Source organism: Oryzias latipes, chromosome 3 (genome assembly GCF_002234675.1).
Source record: "Oryzias latipes chromosome 3, ASM223467v1".
Taxonomy (NCBI): Eukaryota; Metazoa; Chordata; class Actinopteri; order Beloniformes; family Adrianichthyidae; genus Oryzias; species Oryzias latipes.
This window is the reverse complement of record NC_019861.2, coordinates 14,829,449-14,852,865: the sequence shown is the minus strand read 5'-3', so window position 1 is coordinate 14,852,865 and position 23,417 is coordinate 14,829,449. Positions and strand designations below refer to the sequence as shown.

The 23,417-nt window shown below is 37.9% G+C and overlaps 1 long non-coding RNA gene across 3 annotated transcripts in view; it reads left to right on the top strand.

Annotated features, from left to right (window-relative positions):
- LOC105356948 overlaps positions 1–23,417 on the top strand; it is a 32,245-nt gene extending 8,828 nt beyond the window's left edge. For all 3 annotated transcript variants that reach the window (XR_002292730.2, XR_910991.3, XR_910992.3), the window contains exon 3: positions 17,807–23,417. This is a non-coding gene — a long non-coding RNA (uncharacterized LOC105356948). The remainder of the gene's footprint in view (positions 1–17,806) is intronic.

Sequence of the window (23,417 nt, the reverse complement as noted above, 5' to 3'; positions counted from 1 at the left end):
ACATCCATAGCCAGTGGCACTTGAGTAACAGGTTCAGACTGCTAAGTATCTGATAATTAGTTTGCCTTTCAGGCATGAGTCATTATGGTCCGGTACAAACTAGCAAACCCTTATCGTGGATGACAGCTTTTCTCTGGGATTTACAAAGTGTCTTACAACCTTTTAAGGACCCACTCCCCTGCAAACTGTGTTTTTGGTGGTTTTTACATGTTCTTGTGGCATTTTTCTCATTATGTAGGACATACATGCAGAAAATTAAGATTGAAATTGTGTCTTTGAGTATTTCCTATTTCAAATTGTTGTGAATCAAAAAAAGTGCTGTAGCAGTGACATATGTGCTACAATCTACAGGCCACAAGTTCCCTGCTCTGCTCAAGTCGGATGCATCCAGTAGAAAGTCATACGTATGTCTCTGTTTTCCCTCATCCTCATCTGGCATCTGGCTCAAAACAGTAGGACTGGATTGCTCCAATATTTCTTGCCATTTTTGTTGCCCCGCTAATGTTATGTTGGGGCTGTAATGATATGTAAGCAAGGGGAAAAGAGTGACGGACGATTGTGGAGCAAGCTTACTCCACGCCAATGGATCTGCCATCAACTCAGATGTGAATTTCTTGTGAACTACTGCTGCTTTGCAGAAAGTATGTCCTAAAAAGATTTTGGCTAAAAACAGCATAATCCCAATCAGAAGAGCACTGGGAACACTTTCAAAATAGATCAAAAGATGATGAGGGACTTTAAGCAGAAATTGTGCCAAAGCAGTTAGAGAACATATTCATATAGTTACCATTAGCTTTAAAAAAAAAAACCTTTTTGGTGAATAAAGGTTCAATTTTTGACCTCTAGGTTTGTAAACATTTTAAAGAGAAATGCACCTTTGCTTTTTTTTTTGTCATTAGTTGGGGCCGTTTTCTTTCTTTGGCTGCACACCTAAAATACTTTTTTACTCTTCCATCTAGTAATTATGTTGTGTTTGTCACATGTCCGATATGTTAACTTAAGTATCACAGTAAAAGCCTGTACAGACACTTGTACTGACCTTAATACACACATGGCAGAATTGACACAGTGAGCCTATTTCATATTTACACTTATTAAACCCTGCAGACCATAAAGAAAATTAACATTTTTTGTTTTGCTTTTGATTAAATACAAAAACCTATTAATTTAAAACTAGTTTTATTCTGATTCAAATTACAATTAGTTTTTATGTTGTGCAAGAGACTATTCATGATAGGAAAGATTGTCTTTTTTTATACATGAAATCAGATCCTGTACTGATCTGTGCAAAGAGCAATGGGTTATAAAAAGATGCTAATTCAAAGACCTAATAAAGCACAATAAATATCAAACAAAATGCAAGAAAACCCAATAGGGGCGGGAGCAGAAAAAAATCCTATTTCACTCACTGATGCTAATGACCTGTCAGCCCTCCAGACATTCTTATTGTCGTGATTGCTGCTCTGCATTGTCTTTTAATAGACAATGCCTTGTTAGGCCACCGTGCCCTCTGCCTTGAAAGACTTAACATGACTCTCGTGGACCACCAGCTCATCATCCATCATGTTTCTGTAACCAGATCATGGCTTCAATCATAGGGAAGATGAGATGGTAGTCTATTAATCTCCCATATTAGGAAGATCCATTTGTGAACACAAACGGCCCAGAGAGGCCATCCTTTTCACTTGTTGTCTCCAAATCTGATTAGCAAGTATAACGACATGTTGCTGAGGGTCACAGGAGATATAGATTGGCTTTGCGTGCATCTCTGCTCTCGCTGCCTCAGTGTTGGAGGAATGAACAATTTTTATTTTCAAAGACTCCTGGGGATTTACAATGCAGACACCTCACATACTGAACGAAAACAAGATAATGGTGGACGGAGTTTACATGGACTATTTTTATTTGCAAATCAACATTCTACATATTTATGTGAAAACTTTTCCCCCTCTGCATTTTTTGCAGGCCTTAATAAAGTGTAATGTAGTTTTGATTGGCTTGTAGTTAGGTCTTTGAAGGCACTTAAGGAGTAATGATTTTCTTTCCATCTAATCAAAACACACATTTGCAGCTCTGCACACTCTGGCATGTTGAGGTTTTAATGAAACATCTAAATTTGGGAAGCTTCTCTGCGCTGTCATTCAAACCGTGCAGCTGTGTAGATTGTTAAGGGAATTTCAATAAGTATTATTTGCAATTCAAGCAAAGATTTAAGATTTTTAGCTTTGCTCACAAATCTCTAGTCATCAGTTAAAGAGCTTCTTCCATTAATAGCAGATAAAAAGATTGTTTTGACTAGTTCAATCCAATTTTCAATTCAATTTTATTTGTATAGCCCAAAATCATAACAACAGTCGTCTCGATGGGCTTCGAAGTAAAACATGAACTTAAAAGGATCACGAATACAAAGAGTTCAATAGGAAAATACTAAAATGAACTAACAAACTGACTATGCTATACTGGCATCCCTGCCAGTCTACATATGGAGTTTACAATCTAAATATTTTCATGTGTTGTAGTTAATTAATCTATACATCATTTTAACTTGTTGGTGTATGGTTCTTGATTTTAAAAGAAATATCAATTGCTTTTGTTTTGTGGCACGGGGTAAATATAAATTAAGATGTCAATTACATTTTTACACTTGCCTAGAAAGTGTAGGTATTCTTTTAGGAGATTTTCCTTTTATCAAAACTATACATATATCCATTTTTCTGTTACCTTAAGTAAAGTTTATTCTGGGACCATTTGACGATTTTTACACAGAGTCAGAGGTCAGAGCCCAATGAAGAATTCTATGGGAATGATATCATTGGACTTTATTTAGCTTTTGTATCACACTCACAGCAGTATTCAGTCAAGTATCTGGTTTCTGTCTCTGGCCTGGCCGTGACGAGGAGGAGGAGGAATATCAGGTTCCAACAGGGAGCAGTGAGCACGAGGAACAGATCTGTTTACTTGGGGGAGGTAATTGATTGGGATGGAAGGTGGTGGTGAGGAGGGAAAGAAAGAAAAAGTAGTGGTTGAAGGGGCAAGGAGAGGAGGGTCGGTATTGATCATGTGACTGCTCCTGCCATAACCCTAGATATACATCTGTACGTTTATTGCACCGTAACACCAAAAATATAGTTTATAGTGAAAGAGCAGAGAAAAACAGTCTGTGTTCAATAAGGGGGCATGCTCAGACAGTGAATCGTTGGGAAGCTGTTCACTCTTTCAGATCCATTTTGAACTTTTCATTAACATTCCAACCCCAGTAAAGGCTATGTTACAGGATATATCTATTTGTCGTGGTATAGTCTGTCAATAATACCAGTGTTTCATTGCATACATTTTTTAATTAAATTGTGTTGACTTTGTGACAGTGAACTGACTTTTCTTGTTCAAAATTAGGACTACACTTTATACAACACAGCCTGATACGACACCATTTGCTTTTAACACCAGCACTTTAGAAAGTTATAGAAATGAACACAAAGCAAAATGTCACATAAAAACAAAAATGAGCTCTGCCGTGTGTATTCTGTCCTCCAGGAGTAATAAAGAAAATGTGCTAGAATTCCGTCTGCTTTCCATTTACTTTGAATTGAACGGGTCACATTAATTATTTATCGGCAAAACTTCCAGCTATTATTACAGAAAAATACTGGCCTGTATCTGAATTCTTTTTATGTGTCAAAATACAAACGCTGGCCTTGTGAGCACGGTAGGCCGCCGTCATGCCCGTAGCTCACAACAAGGGAAACACAGAGTCGATCAAGAGATGGCGGGGGGGACACACGGTTTTGAGACAGTCACTTAGCAGGTTAATTGCAGGAGTGTTTTAGATGAGACGAACAAATGTTTATTTGTGTCTAAAAAAAATATTTGACATGAAATAAAGATTGCAGGATAGAAAGAATAGAAAGTGATATTTAGGAGTTGCTTGCCTTGCCATTTTTAGTTTCACCATTACTCTATCCTGTCCAGATGGATGTTTCTGTGTTATTCACTCTGAGGTTATGGTTTTAGATTGAGGGCACGCCCAAAGCCTGCCATTTGTGTTGAAGGAATCCAATGTCAGTACAGATGGAGCAGAGCTGGGATTGTTTGCAGAGGTAATGGTGGTTTGATGATGTCATTTTCACTGACCTGAAGAAGAATTGACCTCTGTTGTGTGAGCATTTCTAAAATGCCACCTGCACAATTATGCTTGGAGTGTCCTTGGGCTGTTGCATGCGGGGATCTTTTTATTTGAACTGGGAACACACTCGGAGTAAACACAGGCACAGCTTGCTGATCCGTACCTGCAAATTTACTGAAGACATGCTCACTACATGTCAATTGTGTTCTGCGTGAGGATTCAATAATTTATCCATCAATAGTGACTAAGAGCAACTCAAACATTTAGGGATTACTATTGGCATCAAATGAGATGTTTTTAAAATAAAGAGATTTGTTTCAGTCCAGGATTCTATAGAATTTGTGATAATTTACAACAGTTAACTTCCTCTTGTGTGTCTTTAAAAAAAACATTTAAAACCATAATGTTGGTTTAATCCTCATCTTGTTGTCAATTTGTTCGAAAAACACAAAGCAGAAAAACAAGAAAAAGTTGAAGAGAAAAAAAGAACAAAAGCAACTAGCAGAGAAAGCGAATTCTCCAGAGAGATGTATAATTCATGCTCACAACTGTGTTTGAGATTGTGATAGTTGTGTTTTTCCCTCTTTGAATATTTTTTTCATGTGTTAGGATGATCATTGTGTGCTTGCCGAAACCTTGTCCCATGTCTGAAGGGTTCAGACAGCCAAGAGGCTGGATTTAGCCCAGCCAAGACCCAGGTCAGCCATGCTGGGTCCTGTCCTTTGGTTGGTGTGAGACGTTATTTCCCCGGTGAGCTGACCTTCTTTGTGTCCGCATTAAAGTCACTGTCACAGCTGGCAGAGAGTTTTACACCCATACGTCATCACTCAGGTTTTTTGGCAAGGAGTTGTATTAAATGAAACTGGGTCATCCTATTTCTCCCAACGAGATTTTTACTGTTTCACAACCTCATGTACTTTTATGCTGATTATATAATGATCAAGTTATTCCATCCAGTTTGTCTTTATGGTTCCTCTTCCACTTTGGGTTGGATAGTTTATCTGTCAACATACACAGAGATTTATCTATAATCTCTTGAAATGAAGTCACCAAATGAAGCAATGAAGGCCTCAAAGTTGTGACCAACTTCACAGCATCCCTCAAAATCCTGCTGAATTAAACACTTTAAAAAGTTATATTATAGTTCTGATATTTTTTTAATTATGTGCGTTAACTTTTAAAATATTGAGTAATGTTAGCATCTGGTTTGAAAATGTAAATATAGGCTTTAATTTTAAAACTTAAAGATAAAGCAAATCATTACGCGTAAAGTTGAAATATACTGTCACTTTTTCCAGGACTGACTGCAGTCTAATTTCAGGAAATGCAAAGTTCTACTGACTTGCTTTGTTTCTAATTAGTTTAGTCAATTAATTTTTTATATATTTTATTTGCAACGTGAATATAATGGACAAACAGCGAGCCAAACTCCTTCCTAATTGAAGAGAACAACATGACCCAACTGGTAACTTTTTTAAAAAAAAGTCTTCTAAATATAGGATTTGTGCTCATTTTAAAAACATGTAAAATTGCTCTGATAAAGATGTTCCAGTTTTTTACTAGCTATGCTAAGGTGAACAAACAGACTACAATGTCTGTCTGCAGTAGACAAACAATCATTAATTATACAGAAAAGAGCATTTCAAATGGCAGTGTTACATCACTGCATGTTTAACTGTGCAAAACAAAAGTTGCTGAATATTTTAGTGCAGTAGAGCTGACGGAGTGAGGAGACACCGTTGTACTGCTGTTCTGTCTCCTCCTGTCTGGGTCTGCCTGTCTTGGATTTCACTGCATAACAAAACCCGGTTTTAGAAGCTACTCTCTAAATAAGCATCTCAATGTCAGAGTAAATTTTATACATTGAAGCCAAGAACAGTGTACACTCACCATCTAACCTTTTAGCTCATTTGTTAGTTTCCTAAAAATGTGGTATTACTGACCACAAATACATCTGTATTCGTCTCCACTGAGGGGAAAAAGCATTATATACACTATGAATTAAAAATATATATATATATATATATACATTAAATTAAAAATGTCAGATGGTCATCTGAGGGAAAATACTTGTTTGATTCAATGTCATTTCGATAATAAAGTGCCATCATCATACATGAGGGCTGCTTAAACATTGATAAATGGACTATTGGGATGAAGAAGCACTGGGATTTCATGACAGGGATATGGACAAAAGGCTTTTCTAGTTTCTGGATGAAAATTTAGCAATGCAGTCAGGTCCCTACTTTCTCAATAGTATGTTTTATGCATTTTTTCTTATATATTTATAAAATATTTCAGTCATTTATCTCTTTATTAAAAAAAACTCATACCAAATATCAGGATTTTTTTTCAGTTCAGGGTGAATAGTCCCATGAGAGTCCAGCTTCCGCTCCTGTATCTCCACCCCTTCCTTCATATCTTATTATATCTGTTTGGCTCATAGAAAAAGGAATGCTTTACTCTCCAGCTTCTCTTTCAAATAGTCCATATTTCCTTCAAACTTTAACTTCAACTGGCTCACTCTGTTAAACTGAATGACTAAATTACTGCAAAGAAAATGTTCTCATCTCTAGGGATCTGAACCAAAGCATGAAATAAAGACATATCAAATTATGATACATTTGGAACAGGATTTCAGTTTTTACAAAACTATCCTTCTACAATGTTTAAAGAAAATCATGTTTTTAGTGTTTTTTTGTTTTGTTTTTACATGTTCTTGTGGATTTTTTCGGATGATGGAGGACATATATAAATGAAATGAAGCTTAAACTGCATTTCTGAATATATCTTTATTCAAATCATTGTAAATCAGCGGCAGACAAAAAAAAGCTTTTTTTAAAAAGAGTTTATTTATGACGTAGAAAATACGCTGGGCAAGTCGCAAGCTCCCTGTCCCTCAACAGGGGGGGAAGAGGCGGCGGTATTGCTGCAGTGATTTTCTAATCAACAACTGTCCCTCTGCAGAAAACAAAAGGTTTTTTGTTCTTTTTTTTTTTTTGGTTAAAGACTGTATAATCATCATTAAAAGACCACTGGGAATATTTTAAAAATAGATCAAAACTTGTTAAAATGTTGTCAAACTGTTTTTTTGTTTAGGAAAAAAATAATGGGCAGAAGTGTACAAATTCCATTTACAGTCTTTTTCCAACTGTTACATATGGAAAGCCATAAAATAACTACAATGGTGTAGGTAACTCTGTTAAGGTGGATGTATTCTGCAGAAATCACAAGAAAGATAAGCGGTTCAGGCAGAAACATGGATCAGGACCAAAGAAAGCAGGCTTGTCATACATTACTCGAGACGTTTTAACTTTGTCACAGGAACATTTGCGAACTGTGAGGCACTCTTGTTGATGCTTATAGCCTGAGGGAGTGACAGAGAGGAAGAGATGGTACGCTACCACAGCGTTTGATCTCCAGCACTGCAGGAAATGCAGGTATCAGAGAGATGGTTATATCTCTCACAGCTGTTGAGACTCTCTCACAGGACTTGTTTAGGATACATGCTAAACTTCTGAAAAAGCCTCTCACCACACAGTCAGAGAGAGGCTCTTTGAAACTGTGTAAACATGTGACTCGACAGACTAAGCATCACCCACCAAGGCTCTGAAACTGAATGTTAATAGGTGCAATTTCTTAGCACATAATGGAAATCAAGGCAATGAATGGATCCTGCCCTCTACTGTCAATAATGAAAATGACATCTATAATCAATTAGCAGGTGTTCAATAAGGAGTGGCTGCAAGCTAACAGCTATCAACAGAAACGTACATTTATTATGAATTTCTTTTTTTTGTCGGAATCCAAATTATTGTTTTACATTGAATACAGAACATTGGAATAATTTGCCAATAATGTCCTCATGTTCAAAATGTTATAGTTAAATGTGTATTTTTAGTGTTATTTATTATTTATATGCTGTTTTTAATAGAGCTATGGTAACAAGATAATTTCCCCATTGTGGCATGAAAAAAAATCTATTCTATTCTATCCTACATTAATTGAAAAACTAGCAAAGTAAAGTATTTTATTTTGCTACGTTTTTTTCACCCCCTGCTTCATTCTTTTGCTTTTGAGAAGCACATTATCATTGCACATTATCACAAACAGACTTGTAGGGAGCCATATTGTTCACCTCCTGCTATATGCAGGGAGCACAGCATCCTCTTCTGGACAAAAGTGAAATTAGAGGTGTGTGAGGTGAAGTAAGCATCTCTATCTCAGATGGAAAAACTCTCCAAAGATTGCAGAAAAAGCAGTGATGAAAGCTTTTTATTTAATATTTCCCTCATAATGCCAGACAGTTAGAATCATTGCAAGTGCTTAACACTCAACTAAACTAATAATTGACAAATAATTTGCACAAAAAATCCTGTTATTGCACGGGGAAGCATTAAAAAATATCTCAAGATCAATGTATTTGATTAGTTTGGCTTTGATGGTACACTGGTGAGCTAATCAGGCCAGAGGGATCAATAGAGCACTTGTCATGCTGCCTTTCGTGCTTTCTGTCTTTGGATAACTACAGTGTAAATGACTGCGTACTAAAGGAAATCGTACTGGGATGCATACTAAACCCTGCATGTGCAGCATTGTGCACATGGGAATCTCTACAGACACTTAGGCAGTTCTTAATCAGTAGTGTGTGAAGAGCTTGTCCCTGTTACACAGCCCTCTATGAGTGTGTTATCATCATATTTGTCAGAGCTGCTTATTCGTTTCTAGATCAGTTTCCTCAAAGTGTATTCTTTACAGTCCTTGTAGCAAATCCTCGTGGTGCGATCTTTATTGCTGCTGATGGGCTCTGGGGCTCACTCCTCCTATTTCTTTGCCTTCTTTTTATCCTCTCCCTTTTCTTGTCAGGGATACAAAGAGCTACAATGCAGCCAGATGGTCTTTCTGCCTATGTATTGTCGTTTTTGTTAAGAAACTAATTGCTAAACAAAAGGTGCTGAGATGTCCTGTCGTGTACTCTTTTAAATTCTCTACAGCCACAGCTCCATTACTAATTGAGCGACTAATTGTAAAAGGAACACAAAAGAATATGATTAAGGGGAATGAAGAAAAGCAGAAGATTGAGGAGATGGAGATCCTGTGCTTTTCTACAAAAGACAGAGATCAAATGAACGCAAAGCGGTCCACAATATTAAAACTTCCCTGCAACAAATAAGAAATAACGTTTTTTCTTTTTCACTACTCTTAATTTATAAAAGGAAACTCGTTGGTAAAATAAATACCGTAATTTACTGTGCTTCCTTTTATATACATGTTCTCAATGACATGTCTGAAAATGGATTATTTTAGTTTAGTCATGTTTTAAAAGATTTTTCCTTTTTAAAATGGTTAAGTCTCAAGACAATTTACACTTTTATCACTTTGATTATTCTAAGAGGCAATGAGGTTTTTTTATGATCAAGTTTTATTTGTCTTGAAGTTGAGTTATGTACAGTGGGCCTCAAGTGCAAACCACATCAACAAATCACTCAATGTCAAAACAAATTAGAGCTCACGACTACTAAAAAACCAAACACTACATTTTACAAATGAAAACACAATACCAGAAATAAAAATACAGTTAAAAATAAAATAAAATAATGTGAAACAAAGTAATAATGAAATATTCTGAAAACAAAAGTCTATTCCAGAAATCAAAATTAACAAACACAAGAAGAAACTGGAAAATTGCTGATTGGCTAATGACATTATTTGGCAAAGTTATTTTGGCGGAAGCAATACTGGATATGATCCGTACTAATTATTAAACCTTTAGTATGCGGATAATAAAGACACATTTGAAAAAGCTCAAATGTCAAAAATCAAACATCATAATCCAACCAGTAATGTCCCATAGTGCTACCTTTTCCAGTTTCTTATTTTTTTGCTTTTTAACATTTCATTTTGATTTCTGGAAACTACAGTTGTTTTCGGAAAAAACATGTCACTTCTAACTTTTTTTTTTTGTTGGAATTGTGTTTTGATTTCAGGAATCTTAATTGTCATTGTGATTTTTAATTCAATTCAATTCAATGCAATGCAATTTTATTTGTTTAGCCCAAATTCAACAACAGTCGCCTCGATGGGCTTCATATAGGTCAGGGGTCGGCAACCCATGGGTCCGGAGCCACATGTGGTTCTTTCATCCATCTGTTGTGGCTCCCTGTGACTTTGGAAAATAATGAGTATTTTATAATAATTAAATTTTATTTTAGTTTTTTCATTTTTCATGGCATTTCAAAGGCGCTGCTAGCTCCGCACGAAGCACGAGCCACGTAAAAAACAGCTTCGTAATGAGCTCGTTTTTATCGGGCGAGACCTGCAGAGCTGATAGCAGGGAGAGGCACGCGGGGCGGCTTCAATAAACACTCCGATCTTCTACCGGGAACTTGACTTACCGCGGGGCAGAGACCAACTCGCTGATGACAGACTGAGAGTTCGTGCCAGCGTTGCCAGATAGAGTCAAAGGTTTCCAGCCGAAAAGTCATCTGAAAACCGCCAGACCCAGCCAAAAACCGCCCAACACAGCTTTAGCTTTTGTTGATGTTTTTTTTTTCATACTGGACTGATAAAATAAAATATTTTTCTAAATAAAAGATAGTTCAGACTAAAAATAAAATGTGTACAATATTGAATATTTCTTCAGCAGGCTGCCTTCTTCCATTCATTTTCTCAACCCGCTCTATCCCCGCTATAACCTGCGTCCGGCTCTTTCATCCTTGTGCTGCGCTGGAGCGACCCGACTATCGTATTTTGCGCTCTCTGTGTAGGACACACTGAGGAGTGCGGGGGGAACCAACTCTCAGCTGCAGAGGATATGAACAGGTGAACAGGTAGAGAGGAAAAGCAGGTGGAGAGGCGGAGGAGGGGCTTTGGCTTCAAACTCTGTCAGAGAGATGCAAACACGGGCGTCAGATTCAGACGCAGCTTTCCCTGCAGGAGTTGAAGCAGAGACTTTCTCTGGGATGATTTTATAAACCCAAACATGGAAACATGATTACCAAGTAGAACTCTTCAAAATAAAAATCCTGATCTCTCCACATTCTCAGTGTCTACCATGCATTGATAAACACATCGCTCCATGCAGCGATCAGACCAGAACCAGTAACTCCTCCCAACGCGGCCGCGGTATCATCCTTTAAAGAACATAATGTGCATTTGCAGGGATGTATGCTTCAGACGATGTCCGATTGGCCAATCTCCATGTCAATCAAGTCCCGTACTTCTCAGTGAGGATTTTGATTGGCTGGTGGATTTTAAAGAAGTAGTTTTTTTTTTAATCTTTTCAGGCCCGCGATCTACACTCATGTCATTGAAGATCGACTGGTAGATCGCGATCGACGTAATGAGCACCTTTGAATAATATATACATGCATAATATATATAATGATGTCAAAACGGGTTGTGGCTCCGGGAGCTTTCTTTTTTATTAGGGGCGGTCCCAAATGGCTCTTTGAGTAAAAAAGGTTGCCGACCCCTGATATAGGTAAAAAAAAGTAAAACATAAAATCAAAAGGATCATGAATCCATAGAATTCAATAGGAAAATACTAAATAGAACTAACAAACTGACTAAACTAAACTGGCATCCCTGCCCTTGGACCCTCCTTCGCGGTAAGGAAAAACTCCTAAAAAAACGAAGAAACCTCAGGGGTGCCCACATGAAGGAGGGATCCTCCCCCAGGACGGACAGGCGATTTACCAGAACTCATGGAGAAGAATTAATTTATCTAACTCTACAACTACATATTTAAAGTCCAGCAGATGAGCTTCATCCAGATGGAGTTGGGGCGACGGCCGGGGGCGCAAGTCGAGCCAGAGACAGGATCCACCGCCAGGTGTAGGAGCAGGAGCAGAGACGAGGTACACGGTCAGGTACAGAGCAGAGACGAGCCAGAGGCAGGATCCACAGCCAGGTGTAGAAGCAGTAGTAGAGGCAAGCCAGAGACGAGGTATAGGAGCACGGATGAGCCAACTGGAATCTGGAAGAACTCCCACTCCCCAGGAGGGGAGTACTCTCAGGAGAGTACATGAATCGCACTGCACCAAACAGAGGGAACTAAATGATGAATAATGATCAAGAATAGAGCAGAGAAGGAGGGTAGAATTCTAGAGACAGAGGACAGAACCCCAGTGCACCATAGCTACTCCAGCTTCAAAATTACTAGCAGCCTAATGACAACTAATTTTGATTGTTATTAAGTTTAATTTAAACACATTAACATTAAGTTAAATAATCTCTGAATACTAGCTAGTCTGACAATAATCCTGTCCAAAGAGGAATGTTTTAAGTCTAACTTTGAATGTAGAAACCGTGTCGGCCTCTCTTACATGAGCTGGGACTTTATTCCATAAAACAGGAGCTTGGTGGCTAAATGCTCCACTTCCAACTGTATTTATACCAATTCTAGGAACCACAAGCATTCCTGCATTTACGGAGCAAAGTGTTCTATTTGGGTGGTAAAGCACTGAGGTCTTCTGCTTGTTCCTGCTAACAATCTAGCTGCTGCATTCTGAACAAGCTGGAGACTTCTTAAGGAACTCTTAGGACACGTTGCTAACAAAGAGTTACATTAATCCAGTCTAGACGTAACAAATGCATGGATGAATTTTCCAGCATCACTCTTAGAAAGTATATTTCTGATCTTAACTATATTCCGCAGGTGAAAAAAGGCAGTTCTACACGCCTGAGATATGTGAGCCTTAAATGATCAATCCTGGTCAAATAAAACCCCTAGGTTTCTAACTGTGGAATTGGGGGCTATACTTACGCCATCCAGGGAGACTATCTGATCAGACAGAGCATCTCTGAGGTTTTTGGGACCTAGTATAATGACCTCAGGTTTTTCTGGGTTCAGGAGGAGGTAACTAATTGTCATCCAGGTCTTGATGTCTCTGATGCAGGCATTCAGTTTCTCTATATTGTCATTCTGGTCAGGTTTAATGGATAAATACAACGGCGTATTGTCAGCATAACAATGAAAACTAATGCTGTGTTTCCTGCTTATGTTTCCTAAGGGAAGCATGTAGATCATAATCAGGATGGGTCCTAAAACTGAGCCCTGTGGGACTCCATAGTTAACTGGAGTGCACTGAGAGGACTGTCCATTTACATTAACAAACTGGTACCTATCGGATAAATAGGATTCAACCCACTGGAGGGCAGATCCTCTAATCCCTACGTCATGCTCTGATCCACATGTGTCAAACTCAAGGCCCGGGGGCCAAATGTGGCCCTCCATGTCATTTTATGTGGCCCGCGAGAGCATAAAAGTTTTTAATTTTTTATATTAAAAATAAAAATTGATGAGGGGAATCAGACTTGAAATATCGGATTGGGCAACTATACGTCAGAACTTAGACGCTATCAAAATAACCTAACCTGACAGAATCAAATTTAAAAGGATTTACGCTAGACAAACATATGTTTTCTATGCAACTTTTATTGTCACTTTAAAAAGTTATAGTAAATAAATAATGAGTTATTTAACATTAAGGAGCAGTTACATTTATTTTTCATTACATTTACTTGTTATATATACAAGTTATATCTGGCCCTTTGAGGAGAGCCGCTATGCTGATGTGGCCCTCGGTGAAAATGAGTTTGACACCCCTGCTCTAATCTATGGAGTAGAATACTGTGGTCAATCATGTCAAAGACTGCACTGAGGTCTAACAGGACCAGAAGAGAGAGTAGTCCCTTTTTGAGGCCAGTAACAAGTCATTAGAGACTCTAACTAGTGCAGTTTCCGTACTGTGGTGAGGTCTTAGCCCCGCCTGAAATTCTTCAAAGTGGCTATTGTCCTGTAGGTGGCGGTAAAGCTGCTTAACTACAACTCTTTCTAGGATTTTTGAAATAAAGGGGAGGTTTGATATTGGTCTATAGTTGGCCAGATTTCTAGGCTCTAAACTGGGCTTTTTCAGAAGAGGTTTAAGAACTGTATATTTAAAAGACTGTGGCACGTAACCCGTTTCCAGAGAGGTATTTATTATTGTTAATATGGAATCATTAATTAGGGGAAAAGTTTCTTTAAAAAGTCTAGTGGGAATTGGGTCTAACAGACAAGTTGAGGATTTGGAGGACGTAATGACTGATGTTATTTCCGCTTGATCCACAGCAGTGAAGCAGTCTAATGTTACAGAGGTTTCTATGGATGCCTCCATTTCTACCACTTCAGCCTGCTCTGGGCTGATAGTAGGAATAACTAGATTCAACTTATGTCTAATATTTGAGATTTTACTATCGAAAAATGTAAGAAAATCATCAGAGCTAAGAGAAACAGGAATATGTGGTTCTACTGAGCTCTGGGAGTTAATCTAGCAATTACTAAAAAGAAATCTTGGATTATTTCCATTCTCTGATATTAAGGTTGAATAGTACTGAGTTTTAGCTCTACACAGAGCTTTTTTATAATTAAATAGGCTATAATTCCAGGTAGTCAGAGACTACTCTGAACCGGAGCAACGGTTTTCTCTTTCCAACTTACGGGTAACTTGTTTAAGAGAACGTGTTTCAGTGTTAAACCACGGTGCTACTCGGTTTTGTCTAAAAAACTTAGGATTCAGGGGGGCAACAATATCGACTGTATTCTTAAGGGCTTGTAAGGCATCATTAACAAATTGGTCATTTATACTGGGAATGATGCTATGGGAGCTGGTATCAGAGTATATGCTCAGAATGTCACTAAGTACTGGTTGAACTGTGAGTTTAAACTCAGACACAGAACGATCAGATAAGGTTCTTCTAAGCGGTTTCTTATTGACTAGTTTACTAATGTAAACTGGAAGGTAATCAGAAATGATGGGGTTATGAGGAAAGACACTCAGCTGGCCAATATCTATACCATGGGATAAAACAAGGTCTAGGGTGTGCTTATGACAGTGAGTGGGTTAATTTACATTTTGGGTGAAACCAACATACCAACATGATCCCATATTATTATAGTTTTCTATAATCCCATATTATTATAGTTTGATCAGAATCTAAGACAATAGTCGATAGGAAGTCGGAAAACCCGTGGAATACGGGCCGGGGGGGGGGGGGGGGGGGGGGGGGTTGGACAAATAATTACAAATAAAGCAGGTTTTTGATTCTTCCTGTTTGGGTGATTTATAGACAAGATGACGCTTCAAAATGAGGTATAAACATGCTTTACTTTAGGGCTGAGAAGTAATCTAGACTGTGATATTACCGCCAAACCACCTCCTTTCCCTGAAATCCTGGATTTCTGATAGTTAGCATAAGTGGGGGGGGGGGGGTGTTATTTCATTCATTCTAACATAGTCATCCTGTTGGAGCCAAGTTTCTGTTAAGGCTAATAGACTAAGTTTGTTTTCATTAATTAACTCATTGACTAAGGCAAAATGCAAGTTATTGAACAGATTAAAACCAGTAATCATGCATAAGTGGTCTTTTAAGTGGTAGTACAAGATTTATTTCAAATCAAATCCAAATGTCCATTAAATGAAAAAATAAGTCTACACATGACTTTGAAAATATGATTTGAAAGGGGAATGCAAGAAGCTTATGCTTATAAAAATCCAAACCTCCATTCAACAACACTCGTAATAACAAAACAACAAGATTGAACAATTTGACATTATAACGCAGACATACCAGAAGCACCTGACAAAGACAGACATACACGCCCAAATACTCCAACCACACACCACACCCCCTATAAAAAAGGAAGAAGAAAACAAGAGGCCTCAGCTGAAAAAAGATGCAAGAACAAAAAAAAACAACATGTGTGAACACATATTTTAATTATTATTATGCCATATTTAGAGAAAATATAAATATCTGTGTCGTTTTCTGGGACATAGTTTCTGCTAAGCAGTATTTCAAAAACTGACTACAGAGCTGTAGGCGGGACTGCCTGGGAAGTAACTCTGCTCTGATATCCCATCATCCCTTTGTTTACACTCTCTCCAACTAGCCTACACCCCTACAACTCAACAATTAGCGGTGAAAAGAAAATGGCGACCAATATTGTAGCTATTTAATCATGTATTTTTGAGCCTGATGGCAGCTCAGATGAAGAAAAAAAGGCATACATGGATCTATTTGTCTACCAGTGGATGCACCGTTATGGAACAGAGCAGGGAGTTTGTGGCCCACCCATTTCAGTTTTCTATGCCACATATGTAAGCTTTTCCAAATGACACTTTTTCATCTGATCCTGATTTACTACTATTCGAATAAAGAAATACTCTTACATATATAATATATCTTAAATTCTTTAATAGATGTCCATATTGAGGAAAACAAAAACATGGGGAAAACACCAAAACACAATTTTTATTAGAGTGGGTCTTAAAACCCACAGAAACACATGCAAACACAAAGAAGAGATAAAAGCTACATTATGTTAACTGTAACTGACTCCTAAATGTAAGCAGTTTAGTGCTCAGACTCTTTGTCCAGCCTGTATCTGTGAAAATGAGTTCCGTCACTCGATAAAAGGTTGAACCATGTGAACACGTTAAAACGTGTGTGTGTGTGCATTTTTTAGACAAAGAGAAGGAAAGGGGGCCTGTCTGCAAGGAACGAGGAGAGCCGTGACTTTCTATCTGACAAAGTTGGGTAATTAACGACATAGTCTATTAAAGGGAGAATATTCAGCCAGTGATAAATGGCTTTAATAAAGGGGCCATGTTCTCACTAACAGAGACAGATCCTGCCGCCACCGTCCCCCTGCCCACCAGATAAAGCTACCCTGACTCCCATCTCTCCAGCCTCTTCATCTTGCCTTTTCCCATCGGCAGTCGTTCTCCTTTCTTTTCTCCACCTTCTTAACTAACTTTTAAATGTCTTTCCATATTTCTGGTGGACAGTGAAGTCTTTTCTCCGTTTACGCTGACATTTCAGAGCGTCCTCTCATCAAAACGATCGAAATGGGTTTGCTTTGTCCCCAAAAACACACAACCCAACCTCTGCGATCTCCTTTGTGTCGAGGTCATGCAAATTGGACAATTATGAAACACCCTGACGGATTTATGCCACACAGCAGCCCTTTAACGGGGCATGTGCTACTGCTTTATGTGTCCTGGTGGATTTTAGGGTAAGGCCTGACCACAGGGGTCACATTCATCTCAGCCTGTATTGTGAGATTGGTCCAAATATTGGTTCTCATTATAAAAGCTCACTATTAAACAGGGTTCTAGATAAGGAGATGCTGTCCATTCACAGATTTCAGGATTTGAAATCCTAAAGAAGATGCAACGTAAGCAAAAGAGACTTTGATGTTTTTTTATTTTGAAATATCTTGGAAACAAATAAAATATTATTTTGTGGAGTTGAAAAATAACAGGAAAATCATCGACTTATATAGAACCTGAGCTTCATGACTCATATGAGCTTTTTTAGACAAACCTTTTGCTAAAGAAGTTCATAAAAAATGCATTATCTATTTTTCAGAAACCTATTATTTGTCAGGGTTTTGTTACTTTTATGAACATAAAATGTTCTGGCTAAAGAGAGCTAACTGTCTCACATTTCTGTGCCTTGTTGTTTTGAGTAAAACTAGGGGGGAAATGAAAAATATACTGTTTGAGTTGTTTTTTTTTTTTTTAATCTGCTATCCTGTTTTGAGAAAGAAAATACAGATGTAGAATAAGTTCAATGAAATATATCTAATAGATGACAATGAGTTACAGTCTATCTTTTCTTCTGTTCACTCTACAGCATTCAGGAAGCTCAGGCAGCAAGAATGAAGACACCCACAAAACGCTTCACCACACAGGAACAGGCTGGACCCACCTCCCTGTGTTCATGGTTCCTGAACTGTATCATCCTGTGCTCTCTTGCAGGACCAAATACTAGGAGTCAATTAAAATCACATGAGAATCTAATTAGGGACCTCTTTGTGCAGCAGACCTGGAGGTAAAGTCATTGGGGAGCAACTCTGCCAAGACCCTGACACTCGGAGAACACACTCTGTAAATTAATAGAGAATGACCAAGAAGGAGCTCTGTGACTGACTTGGACCTCAGCTTCCTCGGAGGCAAAACGTTCAGGGCTGATTGCTCTCATTAAATGTGTTATAGCAGTGTAATTATAATATGTCTGGCAAACGGGATGACTCTCAGTTTGTGGCTAGCTTGGACTGTTTGGAAAAGTTTAATATTCACGCGTGACGTTAAAATGAGACCAGGAGGGAGAAAAAATGTTCAGCTGACGTTTTCTATTTTTTATATATATATATTTTTAACATCCTTATGTGAGCAATAGTGAAGCATTTTAATCAGATGTAAAATGACTGATCATTTTGCTTTTATCGTTTGAACTAAAGTAGAGTTGAACAGACTTTCATGCTATAATTAGGCTGATAATAACATTGGTTGAATTATTGCACTTTTGTTATTCAAGTCTTTTCTGCACTGGTTGTCAGATGAGATATTAGCGTGGACATATTTCTTATTCTGGCAGCAGCACAGTGACTGATATCATTTAAATTACACCTCCTTGGGCAGAGTCTTCGGAAATACTTTGTAGGTGGGAATTTATCACAAAATGATGTGAAGAAAATGAGGAACATCTTGATAACAATAGCAAAAAAGGCCTTTATTTTGTAGAAAGGTGACTTATTTTGTTTAGAGCAAACCGGTCACAACAAAGGTGTGACTTGAGTTAGCGCAAAAGTAAGCTCTACAAACACAATCCAACAAAGAAGGTCAAAAAATGACATATTTATGATTGTTTTTGTTCCACGTTTTAGATACAGTCTTCATCTACCATAGTTAATAATCCAGATGTATACAAACATTAATTAATTAGCTGCCAGGAGCAATTATTGCATACTATCTGCAAATCTCATCATTGGCACCTCCCAAATATTTCATTTTGCCAAAAATGTAAAAGCCGATGTTGGGGTTGAATTACTGTACAACAATACTAAACTCCAGACCTCCAGACAATAACACAGTATGACATCTAAAGATGTGAAAATTCTGCTTCACTGGCATAATGTCTTTGAGCTCATCAGCACACTTGCAACATGTCACCTTTGTTGTAATGGTCTATCACTTGACCTGTTTGTCGTAGGTTTTTACATGAAGGAAGTTAATTGAAATCACAGCCTCTTCTACTATGTTTAAAACTGGCTGATGGTTAGCTATCTGAATGTGCTTATATTTACACTGGCAGGTTCGTTCCGCACCTGGATTCATTTCCTTAAATATTTCAAATGATTTGTTCAGCAAGTGTGAAAGCTCACCTGGACTCCAGAACTGAAGTGCACATCAAACAAGCAAACCTGGTACTCTTGAAAGCGCGATTCTTGGTTAAAGACTGGGAGTGCAGAAGTGAACAAGAAGGCAGTAAATGGCAGAGAGCCCAATTAATAACTTGTAGAGGTAAGGTGTATGTATGAAAGCAGACCAAACTAGAAAAAAGTAAGAAAGCTATCAACATCTGAGTCCTCTGTAGTAAGATGAAAGCAATCTAGAGAGCAGGAAGCAAGGCTTCTTTGAATGTTTTCTCCTAACATTATACTATATTTTGTTATTAATAGAAGACAACCTATAGCCTTGCATGGATAAAATTTAATTTGTTTTGAATTGTTTCCCTCAGGGCTTATCTGGTCTTTGGTAAATCCTGAAGGAAAGAATTGATTTGGGAATTTTTTAAACAAAGGTTTTACCGTTAGTTACAGTATATCAGGTTTAAACATAAGCAAGAAGGCCCCCAGTTCAAGTCCTGGCTGGTGTACCTAAAACAGAACATTAACCGGGAACCTTTCTGTGTGGAATTTTCATGTTCTCCCCATGCGTGGGTTTTCTCCCACCGTCCAAAAATATGCTTCATAGGTTCAATGGTTACTCTAAATTGTTCCTAGGTGTGAACGGGAGAGTGCATGGATGTGTGATTTGTGGCCCTGCGACAGACTGGCGACCTGTTCAGGATGTCCCCTGCCTTCGCCCACGAATGGCAGGGGACATCCTCCAGCAGCCTTGAGACCCCAAAAGAGACAAAACAGGTTTAGTAGAAGAATGAATGATGGTTTAAATATTGGTAACATGTGAAACCCTTGTCCACATTCAAAGCAATTCCAAGCTGTAAGCTGAAAAAAACTGTGTAACAATGAAAATTAGCCAGGATCAAAGCATGCAGTAGCTGCTTGAACTCCTGCTGCCTCTCACTCTCTGCCCTGCCTTCTGTCTCCCTCTGCAGTGACAGCTGTGGCCTTTGAGTTTGGTTTTGTTATCACTTCAGCTTCACATTTTCAAACGCAGGCCATTACCGTAATCTTTCTAGGTATTCTGTCACAATGACGGACAACTGCAATGACACTCGTAGAGGTTGCAGGGTTGATTTCTCATAATGCAATACAGAGGAATGTCAACAACACCCTTTAACTCCATGGAATTTAAAGCCAGGGGCTAAAATTATATTTTTTTTATGGCTCACATTCTCAAGTATTTTACAATGAGATGCTGCAGTGTAAACTATGCTATACGTTCTAACCTGACTATATTGCTGCAGTTGCAGAAGAATGTTAGACCCACATTCACTCTTGATGGCAAAACAGTTCATTGTAAAATCTTGTTTCGATAATGCATTGTGGACCACTGTAGGCCTGCACAGATGAGCGGCTGCACTGGTGGCCAAAAGTGCATCGTTTTCATTCCCAACAAACCCATTCTGCTCACCTTTGAAATGCCACTATATTGTTTTCATGCCTCATGTAAGCACAGAGTTATTCTACACATTAAACTAACTTTAACTCCGCACCTATGGACCACATTTCCACAGCATTATTCATATATATCTTAAATGAATGTGTTATAGGTTTACACAAGCCTACAAAAGAACAAGGGTTTACGTCTTAGTTGTTAACTAATCCACGATCAGTCTATTGGCTAATTTTTCCACTGCTAGCTAGTGAGTCTGACCCACAATAAGTTCAAGTTTTCCAAGTGACCCTGAATGGATCTGTGAAACCTTAATTTACCACTACATTACAGGAAAACTTAAATTTCAAAACGAACGGACAAAAAGAAACACGAGGCAACTTCATACTAAATCCACAACATATCAGACATTTTACCACAGAGAAACCACAGCTTCCTAAAGTATCCAAAAATGAATTACATTGTAGATTATCATGTAATTATGGATCTTTCCAAAGACTGATAGAGCTGGAAAATTGAGTCCTGAATATTTCATAATGCATACCATCATTGTGGGGGGAAATTATTTAGGGATAGCATGCTCATTTGCAGAATGGATAAAGGTTCATTGCAAGTCACCAGAGTGCTGTAATTGGAAAGCTTCCGTGATTCAAAGGCGTCATTCAAAGATGAGCACGTCTACTGGGTAACTGCACTCAGTACACCATTAATCCTCAATCACACAACCAAAAACTATCAGCAGCCGTCCAGACCTATAAAGCAGCTGCCACAATTCCTTACTTGTGTCAGTTATAAATCATGCACATGGATGAGATAAAAATTAAGATTTTTTTTGCAGATGAGTCTTGGCATCCTTCCTGCCCCTATTATAGTGAAATGAGTTAAGAATGTAAATTATTTACACATACTGTACCTTTTAATGAAGCACACTTGTACACAGTGTGCTACACTGTTCATATGTATAAATCTTCATCAGACAATTATAATACATATCATGACACAACACAAAAACCACCTGGGAAAAACAAACAACTTAAGCCTGGATAGATTACTTACAGGAATACTCTTACTGCGTTGCATAAGTATAATTTTGTCGCCTGTAGGAAACATATGAAGAAACGCCAGATTTGACAAATGTAATCTTTAAAAGGCAAATCTAAATGTCAGAGAGACAGATACTTTACACATATAGAGCACTGCCTTCTGGGTGTAACAGAGAAAAGTGTGAGAGTGATATTTTTTCCTAGAGGAAATGAGTTGCAATTCCTTGTCGTCATCAAGCAACACGCAGTGTGGAGAGAAGTGCAGAAACTGCTGGGACAGTAGTCAAAAAAACGATGGACAGACAACAAAATTATGTTCTGATTTTTGGATTTAAAAAAATAAATTACTTGATTTTATATTTTATTTTATTGCAATCAAATTTGCATTATAAGGGCTCCAATTACCTTCTTCTTCTTTTCATTTCAGCTTTTACCTTCAGGGGTCACCAGAGCAAATCAGCTTCATTCATCTAACCCTGTCTTCTTCATCCTCTACTACGACACCAGCCACCTTCATGTATTCCTTCATTGCACCCATAAACCTCCTCTTTGGTCTTCTTCTAACTATCTTGCCTGGCAGCTCAAGATTCAGCATCCTTCTATCAATATATTCACTGTCTGTCCTCTGGACATGCTCCATTTAACTGTTTACAGTTAATCTCTGTAGTTACATGAACTCCTGCTTTCATTGCACAGTATTGTAGTTGATGTATGAAGTATACAGAAAAAGTAAGCATTTACCGGTAGGCAAACGTCTATAAGGCAACATTTATTTTTCTTGTAAACTACGAACTAATATGTGGATTCCAAAAAGTACTTTAAATTATTTAAGTTTCACAAGAAATAAAGAACACGATGGAGAATGATATGTACTATTAGAGTAATATTAAATGACTACTTATTGTTCCAGTCTTTCTATTTTTGTTCTTTTATTGGGAAGTTTTGTTCCCATTTTGGTTGCTTGTTTTGTCTTGATTGTGTACTACAGTGGTACTGTACATCAATAGTTTTCCATGTATTCTGTTTCTATACCCACTTCTTTCCAGCTAATCGTAAGGGTTGTTTCAGCAAAATCCAACTTTGTTCTGATATTTTCGAATTTTAAAACATACCCCCTCCCCCGTGTGTGCTTAAAAAAGCTCATTTATGAATGTAAACAATGAACCAAAAAGCTAAAAAGCAGGCATCTCAGTTTTTCCTTGGTAAAAAATACACATTCTGTTGCATCAAGTTAAGACTGAAAATGTGTCTTGTGCTTTAAAATCTTTGTGAAAAGTAAATACTCATAATGACTGTAAACCTTCTATCACCAGCATCCTGTAAATGTTGTCCTTTAACACTTTTTGAGCATTCTGCAAACCATTTAGAAACATGTACTTAAGAAAGATGTTTGTTATTTGTGATGCGGTGAGGGCATAACTAAGGATAAACTTTTCTCCAAAGAATAGAAACAGCATGATATGGTTCACCAAAGATACTTGACATGAAAATATGTATTGCTCGTTTACGTTGTAGTCTGTTTCTCTCTGTATTGCCTTTGATCACTGCTCTCATCCAGAAGATGGCGGATATCAAGTAAGAGAAACCAACTAAAGTGATGTGTTTAGCTTTTGCCATCAA